This window comes from Budorcas taxicolor, chromosome 5 (assembly GCF_023091745.1).
Source record: "Budorcas taxicolor isolate Tak-1 chromosome 5, Takin1.1, whole genome shotgun sequence".
NCBI lineage: Eukaryota > Metazoa > Chordata > Mammalia > Artiodactyla > Bovidae > Budorcas > Budorcas taxicolor.
Window position 1 is genome coordinate 77,238,836 of NC_068914.1, and position 12,716 is coordinate 77,251,551.

Here is a 12,716-nt window from a genome sequence, read left to right on the forward strand (position 1 = left end):
GCCCAGAGGAAAATAATTTTCTATATCTGCCCTCTCTACACTGGTAGCTACTGGCCACATAAATTTGGTATGTACCTAACATGACTTTTGAACTATGGTGGTGGAAAAGACTCTTGAGAGTCCCTTGGACTGCAAGGAGATCCAACCAGTCCATCCTAAAGGAGACCAGTCCTGGGTGTTCATTGGAAGGACTGATGCTGAGGCTGAGACCCCAATACTTTGGCCACCTCATGCGAAGAGTTGACTCATTGGAAAAGACCCTGATGCTGGGAGGGATTGTGGGCAGGAGGAGAAGGGGACAACAGAGGATGAGATGGCTGGATGGCATCACCAACTCGATGCACATGAGTTTGGGTATACTCCCGGAGTTGGTGGTGGACAAGGAGGCCTGGTGTGCTGCGATTCATGGGGTCACGAAGAGTCGGACGCAACTGAGCGACTGAACTGAACTGAACTGCATATGACTGAAGAACTAAATTTTTAATTGATTTTAATCTAAATGGCTACACATGGCTTATTGTTGTTCAGTTGCTCAGTTGTGTCTCTTTGTGACCCCATGGGTTGCAGCGTGCCAGGCTTCCCTGTCCTTCACTATCTCCTAGAGTTTGCTCAAACTCATGTCCCTTAAGTCAGTGATGCCATCCAACCATCTCACCACCACCCCTGTCACCCCCTTCTCCTCCTGCCCTCAATCTTTCCCAGCATCAAGGTCTTTTCCAATGAGTCAGCTCTTCACATCAGGTGGCCAAAGTATTGGAGCTTCAGCATCAGTCCTTCCAATGAATATTTAGGTTTGATTTCCTTTAGGATTGACTGGTTTGGTCTCCTTGCAGTCCAAGGGACTCCCAAAAGTCTTCTCCAGCACCACAGTTCAAAGGCATCAATTCTTTGGTGCTCAGTCTTCTTTATGGTCCAACTCTCACATCTGCAATGACTGCTGGAAAAACCATAGCTTTGATTATGCAGCTTTTTAATATGCTGTCTGCTGCTGCTAAGTCGCTTCAGTCGTGTCCGACTCTGTGAGACCCCATAGACGGCAGCCCACCAGGCTCCCCCATCCCTGGGATTCTCCAGGCAAGAACACTGGAGTGGGTTGCCATTTCCTTCTCCAATGCATGAAAGTGAAAAGTGAAAGTGAAGTTGCTCAGTCGTGTCCGACTAATAGTGGCCCCATAGACTGCAGCCCACCAGGCTCTTCTGTCCATGGGATTCTCCAGGCAAGAGTACTAGAGTGGGGTGCCATTGCCTTCTCCAATATGCTGTCTAGGTTTAATATACTGTCTAGGTTTGTCATAGCTTTTCTTTCAAGGAGCGTCTTTTAATTTCGTGGCTGCAGTTACCATCCAAAGTGACTTGGGAGCCCAAAAAATAAAATCTGCCACTGTTTCCACTTTTTCTTCATCTATTTACCATGAAGGGTGCCTAGTGGCTAGTGGCTACACATGGCTAGTGGCTGCCATATTAGACAGCACATTAGACAGTACAGGAACCTCTCAGAATTTCTGCTGCTCTATCTGTAGGGTGGGAATGATTGATGTGTAATCACCTTGTTACAGCAACTGAGAAATATTGGGATGCCGAAGTTAAAGTACTCAACGCGGTAATCTGACAAGTTATTATTGCCATTTTTGAAATTGTTGTTGTTGTTATTACTGAACAGGGATAGCACAACAAAAACCATGTCTTAGGAAAGATTATTTAGACTTTAATATCAAGTTAAATTTGATGGGAAAAGAAAATTGTAGAGGGGAAAGCATTCACAATGCTATTTTAATGATATGATGTGGGATAAAGATCTTATCTGGGGACTTTCCTGGTGGTCATTTAGACTCTGAGCTCCCAATGTAGGGGGCCTGGGTTTGATCCCTGATCCGGGAACTAGATCCTATATGCCACAATTAAAAGATCCTGCACACCGCAACAAAGACTGAAGATCCTATATACCACAACTAAGACCTGGAGCAGCCAAAAAAAAAAAAAGATCTTACCTGGAGAAAGGCCAGGAGAAGGGGAAAACATGGGAGGATTATGAAGTTGCAAAGCACACAAGTGTGCATCACACATGCTCTTCTCCCCACATCAGCTTCCTTTCCAAGGGGCTTTCAGAGAGTGAGCTCTCATTGCAATCCTAACTCAAGAAAACACCACCCCCCTCACCCAACATCCCTAAGAGAGGCAGCCACTCTCCCTGCCTGCAGCAGAGACCAGCAGTGCTCACCATGAGCATCTCTTTTTCTGGCCCATGACCTACTGAATTGGAACTTTGAACACGTCCCAGCTTCCTTGCAGTTAAGTTGATGCTATCAGAGAAAGTTCTGAGCATTGGAATCAAAGCAGAAGCAAAGTGCCCCATTTCCAGGCTGGACCCGTACAGTCTCCTGTGCACCATGCATTCCCTCTTCCCATTCTGTGATGATTTTAGAAGCCACATGTTGAAGACAGCTGTGCCACATGATAGAAAGAGCCTGGGACCCTTAAATGAATGAATGAACAGAACTACCCACTCCATTCCCCAGACCCTGCCTGGACTGTAATATGAATGAAAAGCACTTTTTGTGTGTGTGCACTAAGTCCCTGAGATTTCAGGCTTGTTACAATTAACCTCATTACCCTAATTTACCATCCCTCATTCCATTTCAGGTCATGTAAACATCTCTTACATGCATAACCTCTGATGTCACTTTTAAATTGGACCACATCAATATTAAGACAGACTCCTAACTCCCACCCATGGGCATCTTGTCTCCTAAGACATTTCTTCCTCACTCCTCCTAAGCAGGCACATTCCAGACATAGATCTCCTCCCACAATGCCAACTCATTGGAAAAGACCCTGATGCTGGGAAAGATTGAGGGCAGGAAGAGAAGAGGGTGACAGAGGATGAGACGGTTGGATGGCATCACTGACTTGATGGACGCGAATTTGAGCAAACTCCGAGAGACAGTAAAGCATAGGGGAGCCTGGCATGCTGCAGTCTATGGGGTGGCAAAGAGTTGGACACGACCGAATGACTGAACAACAACAGCACAATGCTACCGAGCTGTACGCCAGTTGATTGAGTTCATTGGATGTGTCAGGGCTTCCTCCTCGCTGCTTAATCCCCACATGGAAGGAACTCTGATGTCCTTTGGGATATATCCTTGTTCACTATGGCTTCACCCCTATGTCCAACTCATTAGCAAGCACAGTTGGGTCTGCCCTCTGTGCTCTCTCTCTGTCCCCACACTTAGTCTAAGCACCAATCGTCACTACCTGCCCTTCCTCTGCTCCTTCTTGCCCCTCCAGTCCACTCAGCAGCTGGAATGGTCTTTTTTTTTTTAGTATTTATTTATTTTTTTAATTTTTATTTTTATTTTACTGGAATGGTCTTTTAAAGATAACAACCAGAATACAGCTCTCCCCTGCTTAAATCCCTCAATATTTTCCATAGCAATTTGGGTAAGCAAATCAGAGCCTTGCCAACTCCAACCAGTCTCACCTCTGCCCATTTCAGTTCAGGTACACTGGTCTTCTTTCTGTTTCTTGAATGTGCAAAGGTTGTTCCTGCTCTGGGGTGTTAGTAACTTTGTGTCTAGACAGCACTTCTCTCTCTCTTTTTTTTGGCCATGCCTTGTCTGACTCTTGTGACCTCATGGATTATAGCCCGCCAGGTTCCACCATGGGATTCTCCAGGCAAGAGTACTGGGGTGAGTTGCCATTCCCTTTTCTGGGATCTTCCTGACCCAGAGATTGAACCTGGGTCTCCTACATTGCAGGCAGATTCTGTACCATCTAAGCCACCAGGAAAGCCCAGCAAGCAGGATGTGGGATCCTAGTCCTTGACCAGGGATCTAACCCACGCCCCCAGCAGTGATAATGTGGAGTCCTAACTACTGGACTGCCAGGGAAGTCCTGGAAAACTCTTCTCTGAGTGCTCATAAGACTGATCCTTCATCATTCAAGCCTCAGGTCACATGTTACTTCATCAGAGAGGCAATCCTGTCCTTATTCTCTAAAGTACAACCCCTACTTGGAAAAGGCAGTGGCAACCCACTCCAGTACTCTTGCCTGGAAAATCCCATGGACAGAGGAGCCTGGTAGGCTGCAGTCCATGGGGTTGTGAAGTCAGACATGATTGAGCGACTTCACTTTCACTTTTCACTTTCATGCACTGGAGAAGGAAATGGCAACCCACTCCAGTGTTCTTGCCTGAAGAATCCCAGGGATAGGGGAGCCTGGTGGGCTGCCATCTATGGGATTGCACAGAGTCGGACACGACTGAAGCGGCTTAGCAGCAGCAGCACAGCCCCCTACTCTGTCTTACACCTTGTGATAAGTGACATCTTATCACTACGTGAAATTGTTGTATATATTTGTTTAATCTTTTCACCCTCATCCTTGCCATCCCATTGAATATAAACTTCCATGAAGGCGGGGGCTTTATCTGTTAGGGACCAGCTCCTCTAGGTTTGTCTGGGACTGTGCCATCACAGGTCCAACATTTCAAGAAATCCCTGAGTCTATGGAAAATTCTCATGGTTAGTGGTCTTATCGCCTGCCTTGATCACTTCTGTATTCCCAGTTCCTAGTCTAATGCCAGGGGCTTAGGTAGGAACTCAATAAATATTTGTTCTATAAATAAAGGAAAGAATGGCCAGCTGTCTGTGAAGAATTCTTTAATCCTGGCTCTAGGGGGCAGCATTCTCCAATCTTGTGCCTTGAGATTCAGCTGTGCCAAGATTGGGGTAAGACTCTCCTATGCGTGTATTTAGGTGGCAGATTCCACAAAGAAAGAGAGAAGAAAGTAAAGTCGCTCAGTCGTGCCGACTCTTTGCGACCCCATGGACAGTAGCCTGCACCAAGCTCCTCCGTCCATGAGATTTTCAAGGCAAGAGTACTGGAGTGGGTTGCCATTTCCTTCTCTAGGGAATCCTCCCAACCCAGGGATTGAACCCAGGTCTCTCGCATTATAGACAGACGCTTTACCGTCTGAGCCACCAGGGAAGTCCAGCAAATTCTGCAAGATTCTCCCCAGACCTTATGTGGTCCCCTTGCCCACCCCCAACCCTTGTGGGGTTCAAGGCTGAGGACCCTGGCGAAGGTATCCTGAGGCTGTGCCTGACACCTCAGCTTGCCCTCCTGCAGCTTCATCTTCCTCTTGAGGTCAGCTTGTAGACCACAGAGCAGAAAGGACTGTTCTAGAGACGAGCAGTAGGTGGCTCACTGCAGGGAGGAGCTAGGCCCATCGTGAGCATCCCAGCTGCCCAGGCTGAAGGAAGTAAGCCTAAGTTGAGGACTCAGAGCCAGGGGGGTCACCTTGGCCTCCCCCTCCTCCAGTGCTGCTCCCTAGGACTGTGGCTGCTTTCTGCCCCTAGAAGGGGACATCTTCATCTTGTACAGCCAGAGTGAAACCGCTCACAGTCTGGCTTCTCACTGAAACCCCACTTCCTCTGCCTGTGCACTGACAACCTGGAGGTCCATGCAGAGGATAGGACGCTGAGTGAGAAGATGCTGAGCGGAAGCAACGGGTCTCCGAGCCCCAGAGCTAGATGAGCACCAGAGACAGACAAGTGTGGAGTGGGAGGATGTGGGTGCGTGCGAGCGATCACAGCTGCCGAGGCATTTGGACGGGCAACAAGGAGGGGCCTGGGGCCCAGGCCTACTCGCCTCTCTATTCCTCTGGTGACCTCCGTCTCCTGACCTGAACCCCTCGGTCACAGGTATGTCCTCCAATGCTCTTTCCCTTCCTGTTTCACTGTGGGATTGCTGTTGGGTGAGGGGACAGAGAGAGAGAAAGCTGGGAGTTAACCCCTGCAAGGCAAGAGCCTGGAGCCATGGGAAGTGAGAGACAACAAAGGCTGGAGGGGAGGGCACCAACTCTCCCTAAAGGACAGAGGCCAGGACAGGGATTAGTACACATTTAGCCTCTAGATTTGTGTTTAGGGATCGGATTTATAGAATGAGAAGGTCACTGGAGAGACTCAATCAACACACAGGAATCACCTCTGGTCTAGCTGCAAAAGGCACTGGGTAAAGTTAAGGAACAAGAAAGAAGACTGTTCTGTGCTTAGTCTGGTGCGTGGGACCCACGGATAGCACCTTAGAGAGGTTTGAGGCAGGAATCTGAGGGCCGGGAGGAGGCAGAGGGTGGGTGAGAAATAGACTGAAGCAGGGTGAGGAATGGGGGTGGGTCAAGAAAACTGGGTAGAAAGGTAGCGGCAGGAAAGGCAGAGCTGCGGGAGACAGGAGGAGGGCAAAGGGACCCGCAGCAGGAGCTGGGCAATGAGTTGACCTCTGCAACCCAGGAAACCTCTTCTGAGGGCCTCTGTGCCTCCCCCTGGCTGTGCTAAGCCAGGCGGCCTGGGGCAACGCGCAGCCAGCTCCGGCCCGCCAAAGTCACTGCGAAGAAGCAACTTCTGTGAAATTTCTAATCTGCAGTTGAGCTGAGTGCCAGGCGTGCGGCAGGGAGATGGGGCCCCACAGGAGGAACTGACACAGGCCGGTTCTGTGTGGGAGATGAGCCGTGCTGGGGCAAAGCAGGTGAAAAACCCAAACCATAGGGGCTCCGTCAGCCGAGGCCCCAGGAGCTGGGGCCTGAAGGGGCTTGCATGTGAAATCAGAATCCAGCCCTCTGTGGAATGAGAGGTGGAATGAGAAGGGGAGGCATGAGGTGGGCACCATGCCCCCATGCCACGGGTTTAAAAGGGGAGCCTGCTGCCTCTCCATTTCTCTGAAAGTGAAGCTCCTAGAGGAGAGGGTGCTGAGGCAAGAGCAGGAAGGACTTCCTGAGGCCTGGGGTGGGGCTGGGAGGAAGTCGGAGCAGCTGGTGGCCGCCCCTCCATCCTGGAGCCAGGACTGATCCCAGGAGAGGAGGGAGTGGCCTGCAGCCCCTTCTCAGTCAGACCTTCAGACAAAGGATGTCACCTCTCTTTTCTGTTTCCCTCTCTGGACCCCTTCTTTGCAGCCTCCCTGGCCTTTCGCTGTGTCCTGTCTGGACAGAGGAAATGGGCAGTGGGTCTGGTGCCAAGTCTTTGGACTGTTCAGCTTCCTGTGGCCCTAGCTCTTCTGGACTGGGATCTGGGGGCAGGGTTGGGGTCTGCTCTGGTGCTCGGAAGGGGCTTCTTTGCCTGGCCTGCTTGCCTGGTTACCCACAGCCTTACTCTCTCCCTGGCCAGGGCTCTAGATCAGACAGAACCCTCCCTCAGGCTCCTGCAGCACCCCTGCCACATCTCTAAAACACGAGGGCCAAGTGGGTGCAGAGTTTGCATCCTGAGCAAGGGTCCAGGGCCCAGGGTGGGTGGAAGATGGGAGCCCCAGAGATGAGGGTTTGGGGAGGGTGGGGGATGTTGAGAGAAGGCTGGGGGAGGAGGTAGTGAGGGTGGTGAGCCCCAGGGAGAGGCAGGGAGTGGGGAGGGTTCAGGTAAAGGCGAGTGTAGACTAGAAGCTCTAATAGGGGTGCAGGAGCAAGGACCAAGGAGAAGACTCTGAGAGGAAGTAGTCATGACTAGGCTGGAGCCGCGTTCCAAAGCATTGATCACTCAAGGGCAGAGGCAGTGTCTTCTGGGTGTGTGTAACACACACACACACACACACACACACCCTTGAGAAGCAGAAGCTGGAGAGGGAAGGCCCCTCCTGCACATTCAAACACCACCAAACTTGCCCGCTAGGCAGGCCTGTTCCCTCCCGTAGCACAGCTCCAGACCTGCCCCTGCTTTCTCTTTCGCTCTCCCAGCCTCTCCTTGCCCTCTGGCCACCGCTGTCAGCACCACAGGCCTGTTCAGTGACCGTTTCCTTGCCCTCATCATGCACGGGTAGCTTGACCACCAGCCAGAAAAATGTACCTCCAGTTAAGTGTGGGGTCCCAGCTCTGGCCTCGGTCAGCTCCCCACTGGTCCCCAGCTCTGTCCACCCTCATAGACCTCTCTCCAGCTTGCTTGCTCTCTGGGAGAAGTGGGAGCCAGTCTCTCCTCTGCCCCTCACTCTACCCTCATGGTCCTTAGCAGTTCAAGAGTGTCTAGCTCTGACCTGCTGGTCCTAGGAAGCTTTGGCTTGGGTCCCATCAGTGTTCCAGCTCCCTGCCTCAGTCCCCACCCCAGGAATGCGGAGGAGAGGAGATGGGGGAACTGGACTGGAACCACCCTTGGGGTCAGGAGCCTGGCCAAGTGGACTTTCAGCCCTACAGAGCTGGGTGGTGGAGCGCAGGTGAGGGGAGCTGGGCTCTTTCAATTCTCAGTCTCTCTCCATTGTCGATAAGCCGTGGCTAAGGGAGAATGGTGGGGATGCTGAGGGAGGCTGCAGCAGGCTGAAGAATAGCCCGTACACCCTCTGGTCTCCAAGCTGGCCCTTTTCCATAGTCCCACAGGAGGCCTGTTAGCTAAGATGCCCTCCAACCTCCAACCTGCACCTTCCATCCTACCAACAACTTCAAAGGATGTAGCTGAGCCTCGTGAGCAAGGTCTGTAGCATAGGAGAAGAAGGAAAGAATAGGAGAAAAGGAAGCAGCCAGGAGGGAAGGAGACGAAGTAAAATGTCCTGAAAACGAACTGGAAGAGCAGCTGCTGTCCCTTCTGCCCTGCCGTTGGTACATGCCCACAGCTGGCCCCGGCTGACTCCTCCCAGACTTCATCTCATTTCCCCCCGGAATAATTAAGCACCCACTATATGCCAGACACTGCGCTGGGTAGAGGCCTGACCAGAGTAGTAGGGAGTTACCAGAAAATTCCACCAGGCTCCATGGCCCTGGAGCCTAGTATCTGCCTGGTTTATGGCAGAGTTCCTAACACTTACAATAAATGCTGCTGAAGAAATTAAAGATTCTTGTGGCATTGCATAGGAATGGCTGAGGACGACAAGGCTGACAGTAGTGATCAGGAGAGTTCAGTCACTCAGTTGTGTCTGACTCGTTGCAACTCTGGACTGCAGCACACCAGGCTTCCCCTGTCCTTCACTATCTCTCGGAGTTTGCTCAAACTCATGTCTGTTGAGTAGGTGATGCCATCCAATCATTTCATCCTCAGTCACCCCTTCTCCTCTTGCCCGTAATCTTTCCCAGCATCCGGGCTTTTCTGATGAGTCAGCTCTTCACATCAGGTGACCAAAGTGTTGGAGCTTCAGCATCAGTGATCAGGGAGGCAGTACCAAACTGTGACTGAGTGTGGGCTCTGCGGTCAGACTGACTGAGTCTGGCATTACTGCTTACTAGTTATGTGACCTTGGCTACATTACTTCACCTCTCTGTTCCTCAGGGTCTTCACTGGTAAATAGTGATTGTTTTGAGGGTTAAAAGGTGATGTCTCTAAAGTAATAAGCAGATTACCCTGCATAGAGTAAGTGCTGGAAGAGACCATCCTTGGGCTAGAGCAGTTTCAGAGGGGATGGGGCATCACCAACTCTATGGACATGAGTTTGAGTGAGTTCCAGGAGTTGGTGATGGACAGGGTGCTGCTGAACTGAACTGAACTGGGGCATAATGGATGGATGCAAGAGGTTATCCACTGGTTGAATCAGCCCAAATTGGAGGCTGGTTTTCATTCCAATACCAAAGAAAGGCAATGCCAAAAAAATGCTCAAACTACTGCATAATTGCACTCATCTCACGCACTAGTAAAGTAACGCTCAAAATTCTCCAAGCCAGGCTTCAGCAACACGTGAACCGTGGAGGAAATATCAATAACCTCAGATATGCAGATGACACCACCCTTATGGCAGAAAGTGAAGAGGAGCTAAAAAGCCTCTTGATGAAAGTGAAAGAGGAGAGTGAAAAAGTTGGCTTAAAGCTCCACATTCAGAAAACAAAGATCATGGCATCTGGTCCCATCACTTCATGGGAAATAGATGGGGAAACAGTGGAAATAGTGTCAGGCTTTATTTTGGGGGGCTTCGAAATCACTGCAGATAGTGATTGCAGCCATGAAATTAAAAGATGCTTATTCCTTGGAAGGAAAGTTATGACCAACCTAGATAGCATATTCAAAAGCAGAGACATTACTTTGTCAACAAAGGTCCTTCTAGTCAAGGCTATGGTTTTTCCAGTAGTCATGTTTGGATGTGAGAGTTGGACGGTGAAGAAAGCTGAGCGCTGAAGAATCGATGCTTTTGAACTGTGGAGAAGACTCTTGAGAGTCCCTTGGACTGCAAGAAGATCCAACCAGTCCATCCTAAAGGAGATCAGTCCTGGGTGTTCATTGGAAGGACTGAAGCTGAAGCTGAAACTCCAATACTTTGGCCACCTCATTTGAAGAGTTGACTCATTGGAAAAGACCCTGATGCTGGGAGGGATTGGGGGCAGAAGGAGAAGGGAATGACAGAGGATGAGATAGCTGGATGACATCACCGACTCGATGGACATGGGTTTGGGTAGACTCCGGGAGTTGGTGATGGACAGGGAGGCCTGGCGTGCTGCAATTCATGGGGTCACAAAGAGTCGGATATGACTGAGCAACTAAACTGAACTGAACTGGATGTGAGAGAAGGAAGGATTGAGGTATGAGGTGCCCTGCTTAGGCAGTGGTGGCGATCCTGGAGCAGGGAGCTGAGAGAGGCAGGGTGGGAAGAGGGGCAGCTAGGGTGGGAAGGCAGTTTTTCACTCATGTATACAGTGTGAAGATCCAGGAGGCTGTGGGCTCCACCAGTGTAGAGCTCAGCAGAGAGGCCTGGGTGAGGACTATGGCCCAGAGCCACAGCGGGCCAAGAAGCCCTCCTTACCCATCGACCCTCCTGGACTACTCCCTGGGAGCCTCTGCCTTCCTCTGCTACCAATCTGAAAACAGGGAGGCATGGTTCCAGGAGGCTTGTGTCCTGGCAGAGAGCTCAGCATGGAGGTGGACGGTGTCAAGGGGCCCAGGTGCTCAGCCTCCATCATCTGTCTGTCCCACTCCCCACCTCTTGGAGCCTGTGCACCCAGGTGTGGGGGAAAGGACTCTGGATGTGAGCTTTGCCTTTGAGGGAGCTGTCAGTATATTTGAGAGGCAGGACTGCAGAGTGGTAAATAAAGCACACACAGATTTGTAAGTGTTGGGGAGAATCACTCAGTGCTCCCCATCCTAGCTGTGAGACTTTGGGCACATCAGTTAACTTTTCCATGTCTCCATCTCATCTGCAAAATGGGATAACAATAGTGCCTATCTGATAGGATTGTTGTGATGATTAAATCTGTGAATGTATAACAAGTGTCAAGAACATAGCCCAGTGCATGCTAACTATTGTTATTATTTATCTGTCCTAACACACCTTTCAGGCATCTAAAGATAGTTGGGGGAGGGTGGAGGTTGTACCGGGGCATGGCACGATTGTCCCCATGATGAGTCACCATCTAGCTTAAAGTGTCTTCCTCAGACACACTCCTTTAGACCCCTGCCCCCTCCAGGCCTCAGCCTCCAATCAAAAATCTACTGAGCATTCAATCCACCGACCAGTCTCAACCAGGAATCCTAAGAAGGCAACACCTGCTCAGTCATTTGCCTTGGTGGGAGGTGGGGGTATCTGCCTGCTCTTCAGAGATACAGAAACAAGTTTGAAGGTCCCATGTGATGACTTTCTTTGGATAGCGGCACCTTACCCTCCACCATACTCAATTCTGTTTCTGTAGCCCCCTCTCTAAGGCATGTAGTCTGGATCAGAAAATGAATATGATGTACACACAGTGCAGCATAGCCTGGGGGTTAAGTGCAGCCAGGCCACCCAGGTTCAAGCCCCAGTTCTATCACTGAATAGCTGTGTGACCTTGGCAAGTTACTTCATACCTCTGAGTCTCATCTTCACCATCTTAGGTGGTAATGACAGTAGTACTAATTCATAGGCTGGGGGCAGAGAGAAAATGCCTGTGAACACCCGGAACAGTGCCAGGCACTTATAGGCTATTGTGGTCTGCTGTGAGGGACGCAAGGGTCCTGCCTTACTCACTGGCTCCTTTTCCACCTGCCTAACTGAATTGAGCATTCTTTGGCATTGCCTTTCTTTGGGATTGGAATGAAAACTGACTTTTTCCAGTCCTGTGGCCACTGCTGAGTGTTCCAAATTTGTTGGCATATTGAGTGCAGCACTTTCACAGCATCATCTTTCCCTGAACTTGGGTGGCTAGGTTTGGGCTTGGGGCTAGAATCATCTTTAGGCTCCCCTCCCAGGTGGCTCAGTGGTAAAGAATCTTCCTGCCAATGCAGGAGACTCATCTTTCATCCTGGGCTGGGAAGGTCCCCTGAAGGAGGAAATGGCAAACCCCCTCCAGTGTTCTTGTCTGGAAAATCCCATGGACAAGGGCCTGGTGGGCTAAAGTCCATGGGGTCACAAAGAGACACGACTGAGCGACTGAGGACGCATACCTAACCTCGTCTACCCTGAGGGAGCATTTAAAACTCCACTAACATTTCTCAAAGTGTGAACCCAGCGGACAACTTTAGGGTATTTGCTCAAAACACAGATTTTGCATTTCATGCCAGTAAGACTGAATCTGAATTTAAGGGGCTGGAACTTACATTTGATAAGCTCCTGTGAAGACTTTTCAAGACACATTGAAATTGAGGTTTTAATCACAATGAAAATCCACACCCACACCCCCAAGGGACATGGTATGTTAGAGATGTGCCTTCCTCTGTCCAGGCAGGCTCAGCTGCAGAGGGAAAGGGACACTGATGGGGCAAAAAGAGGGTGCGTTCTAGAAAGCCGGGGGCGGGGCGCGCGACTCCTTCCAAAACCCTCACTGAAGAATGGGACCAGTTACGCCGCTGGCGCCGGGGGAA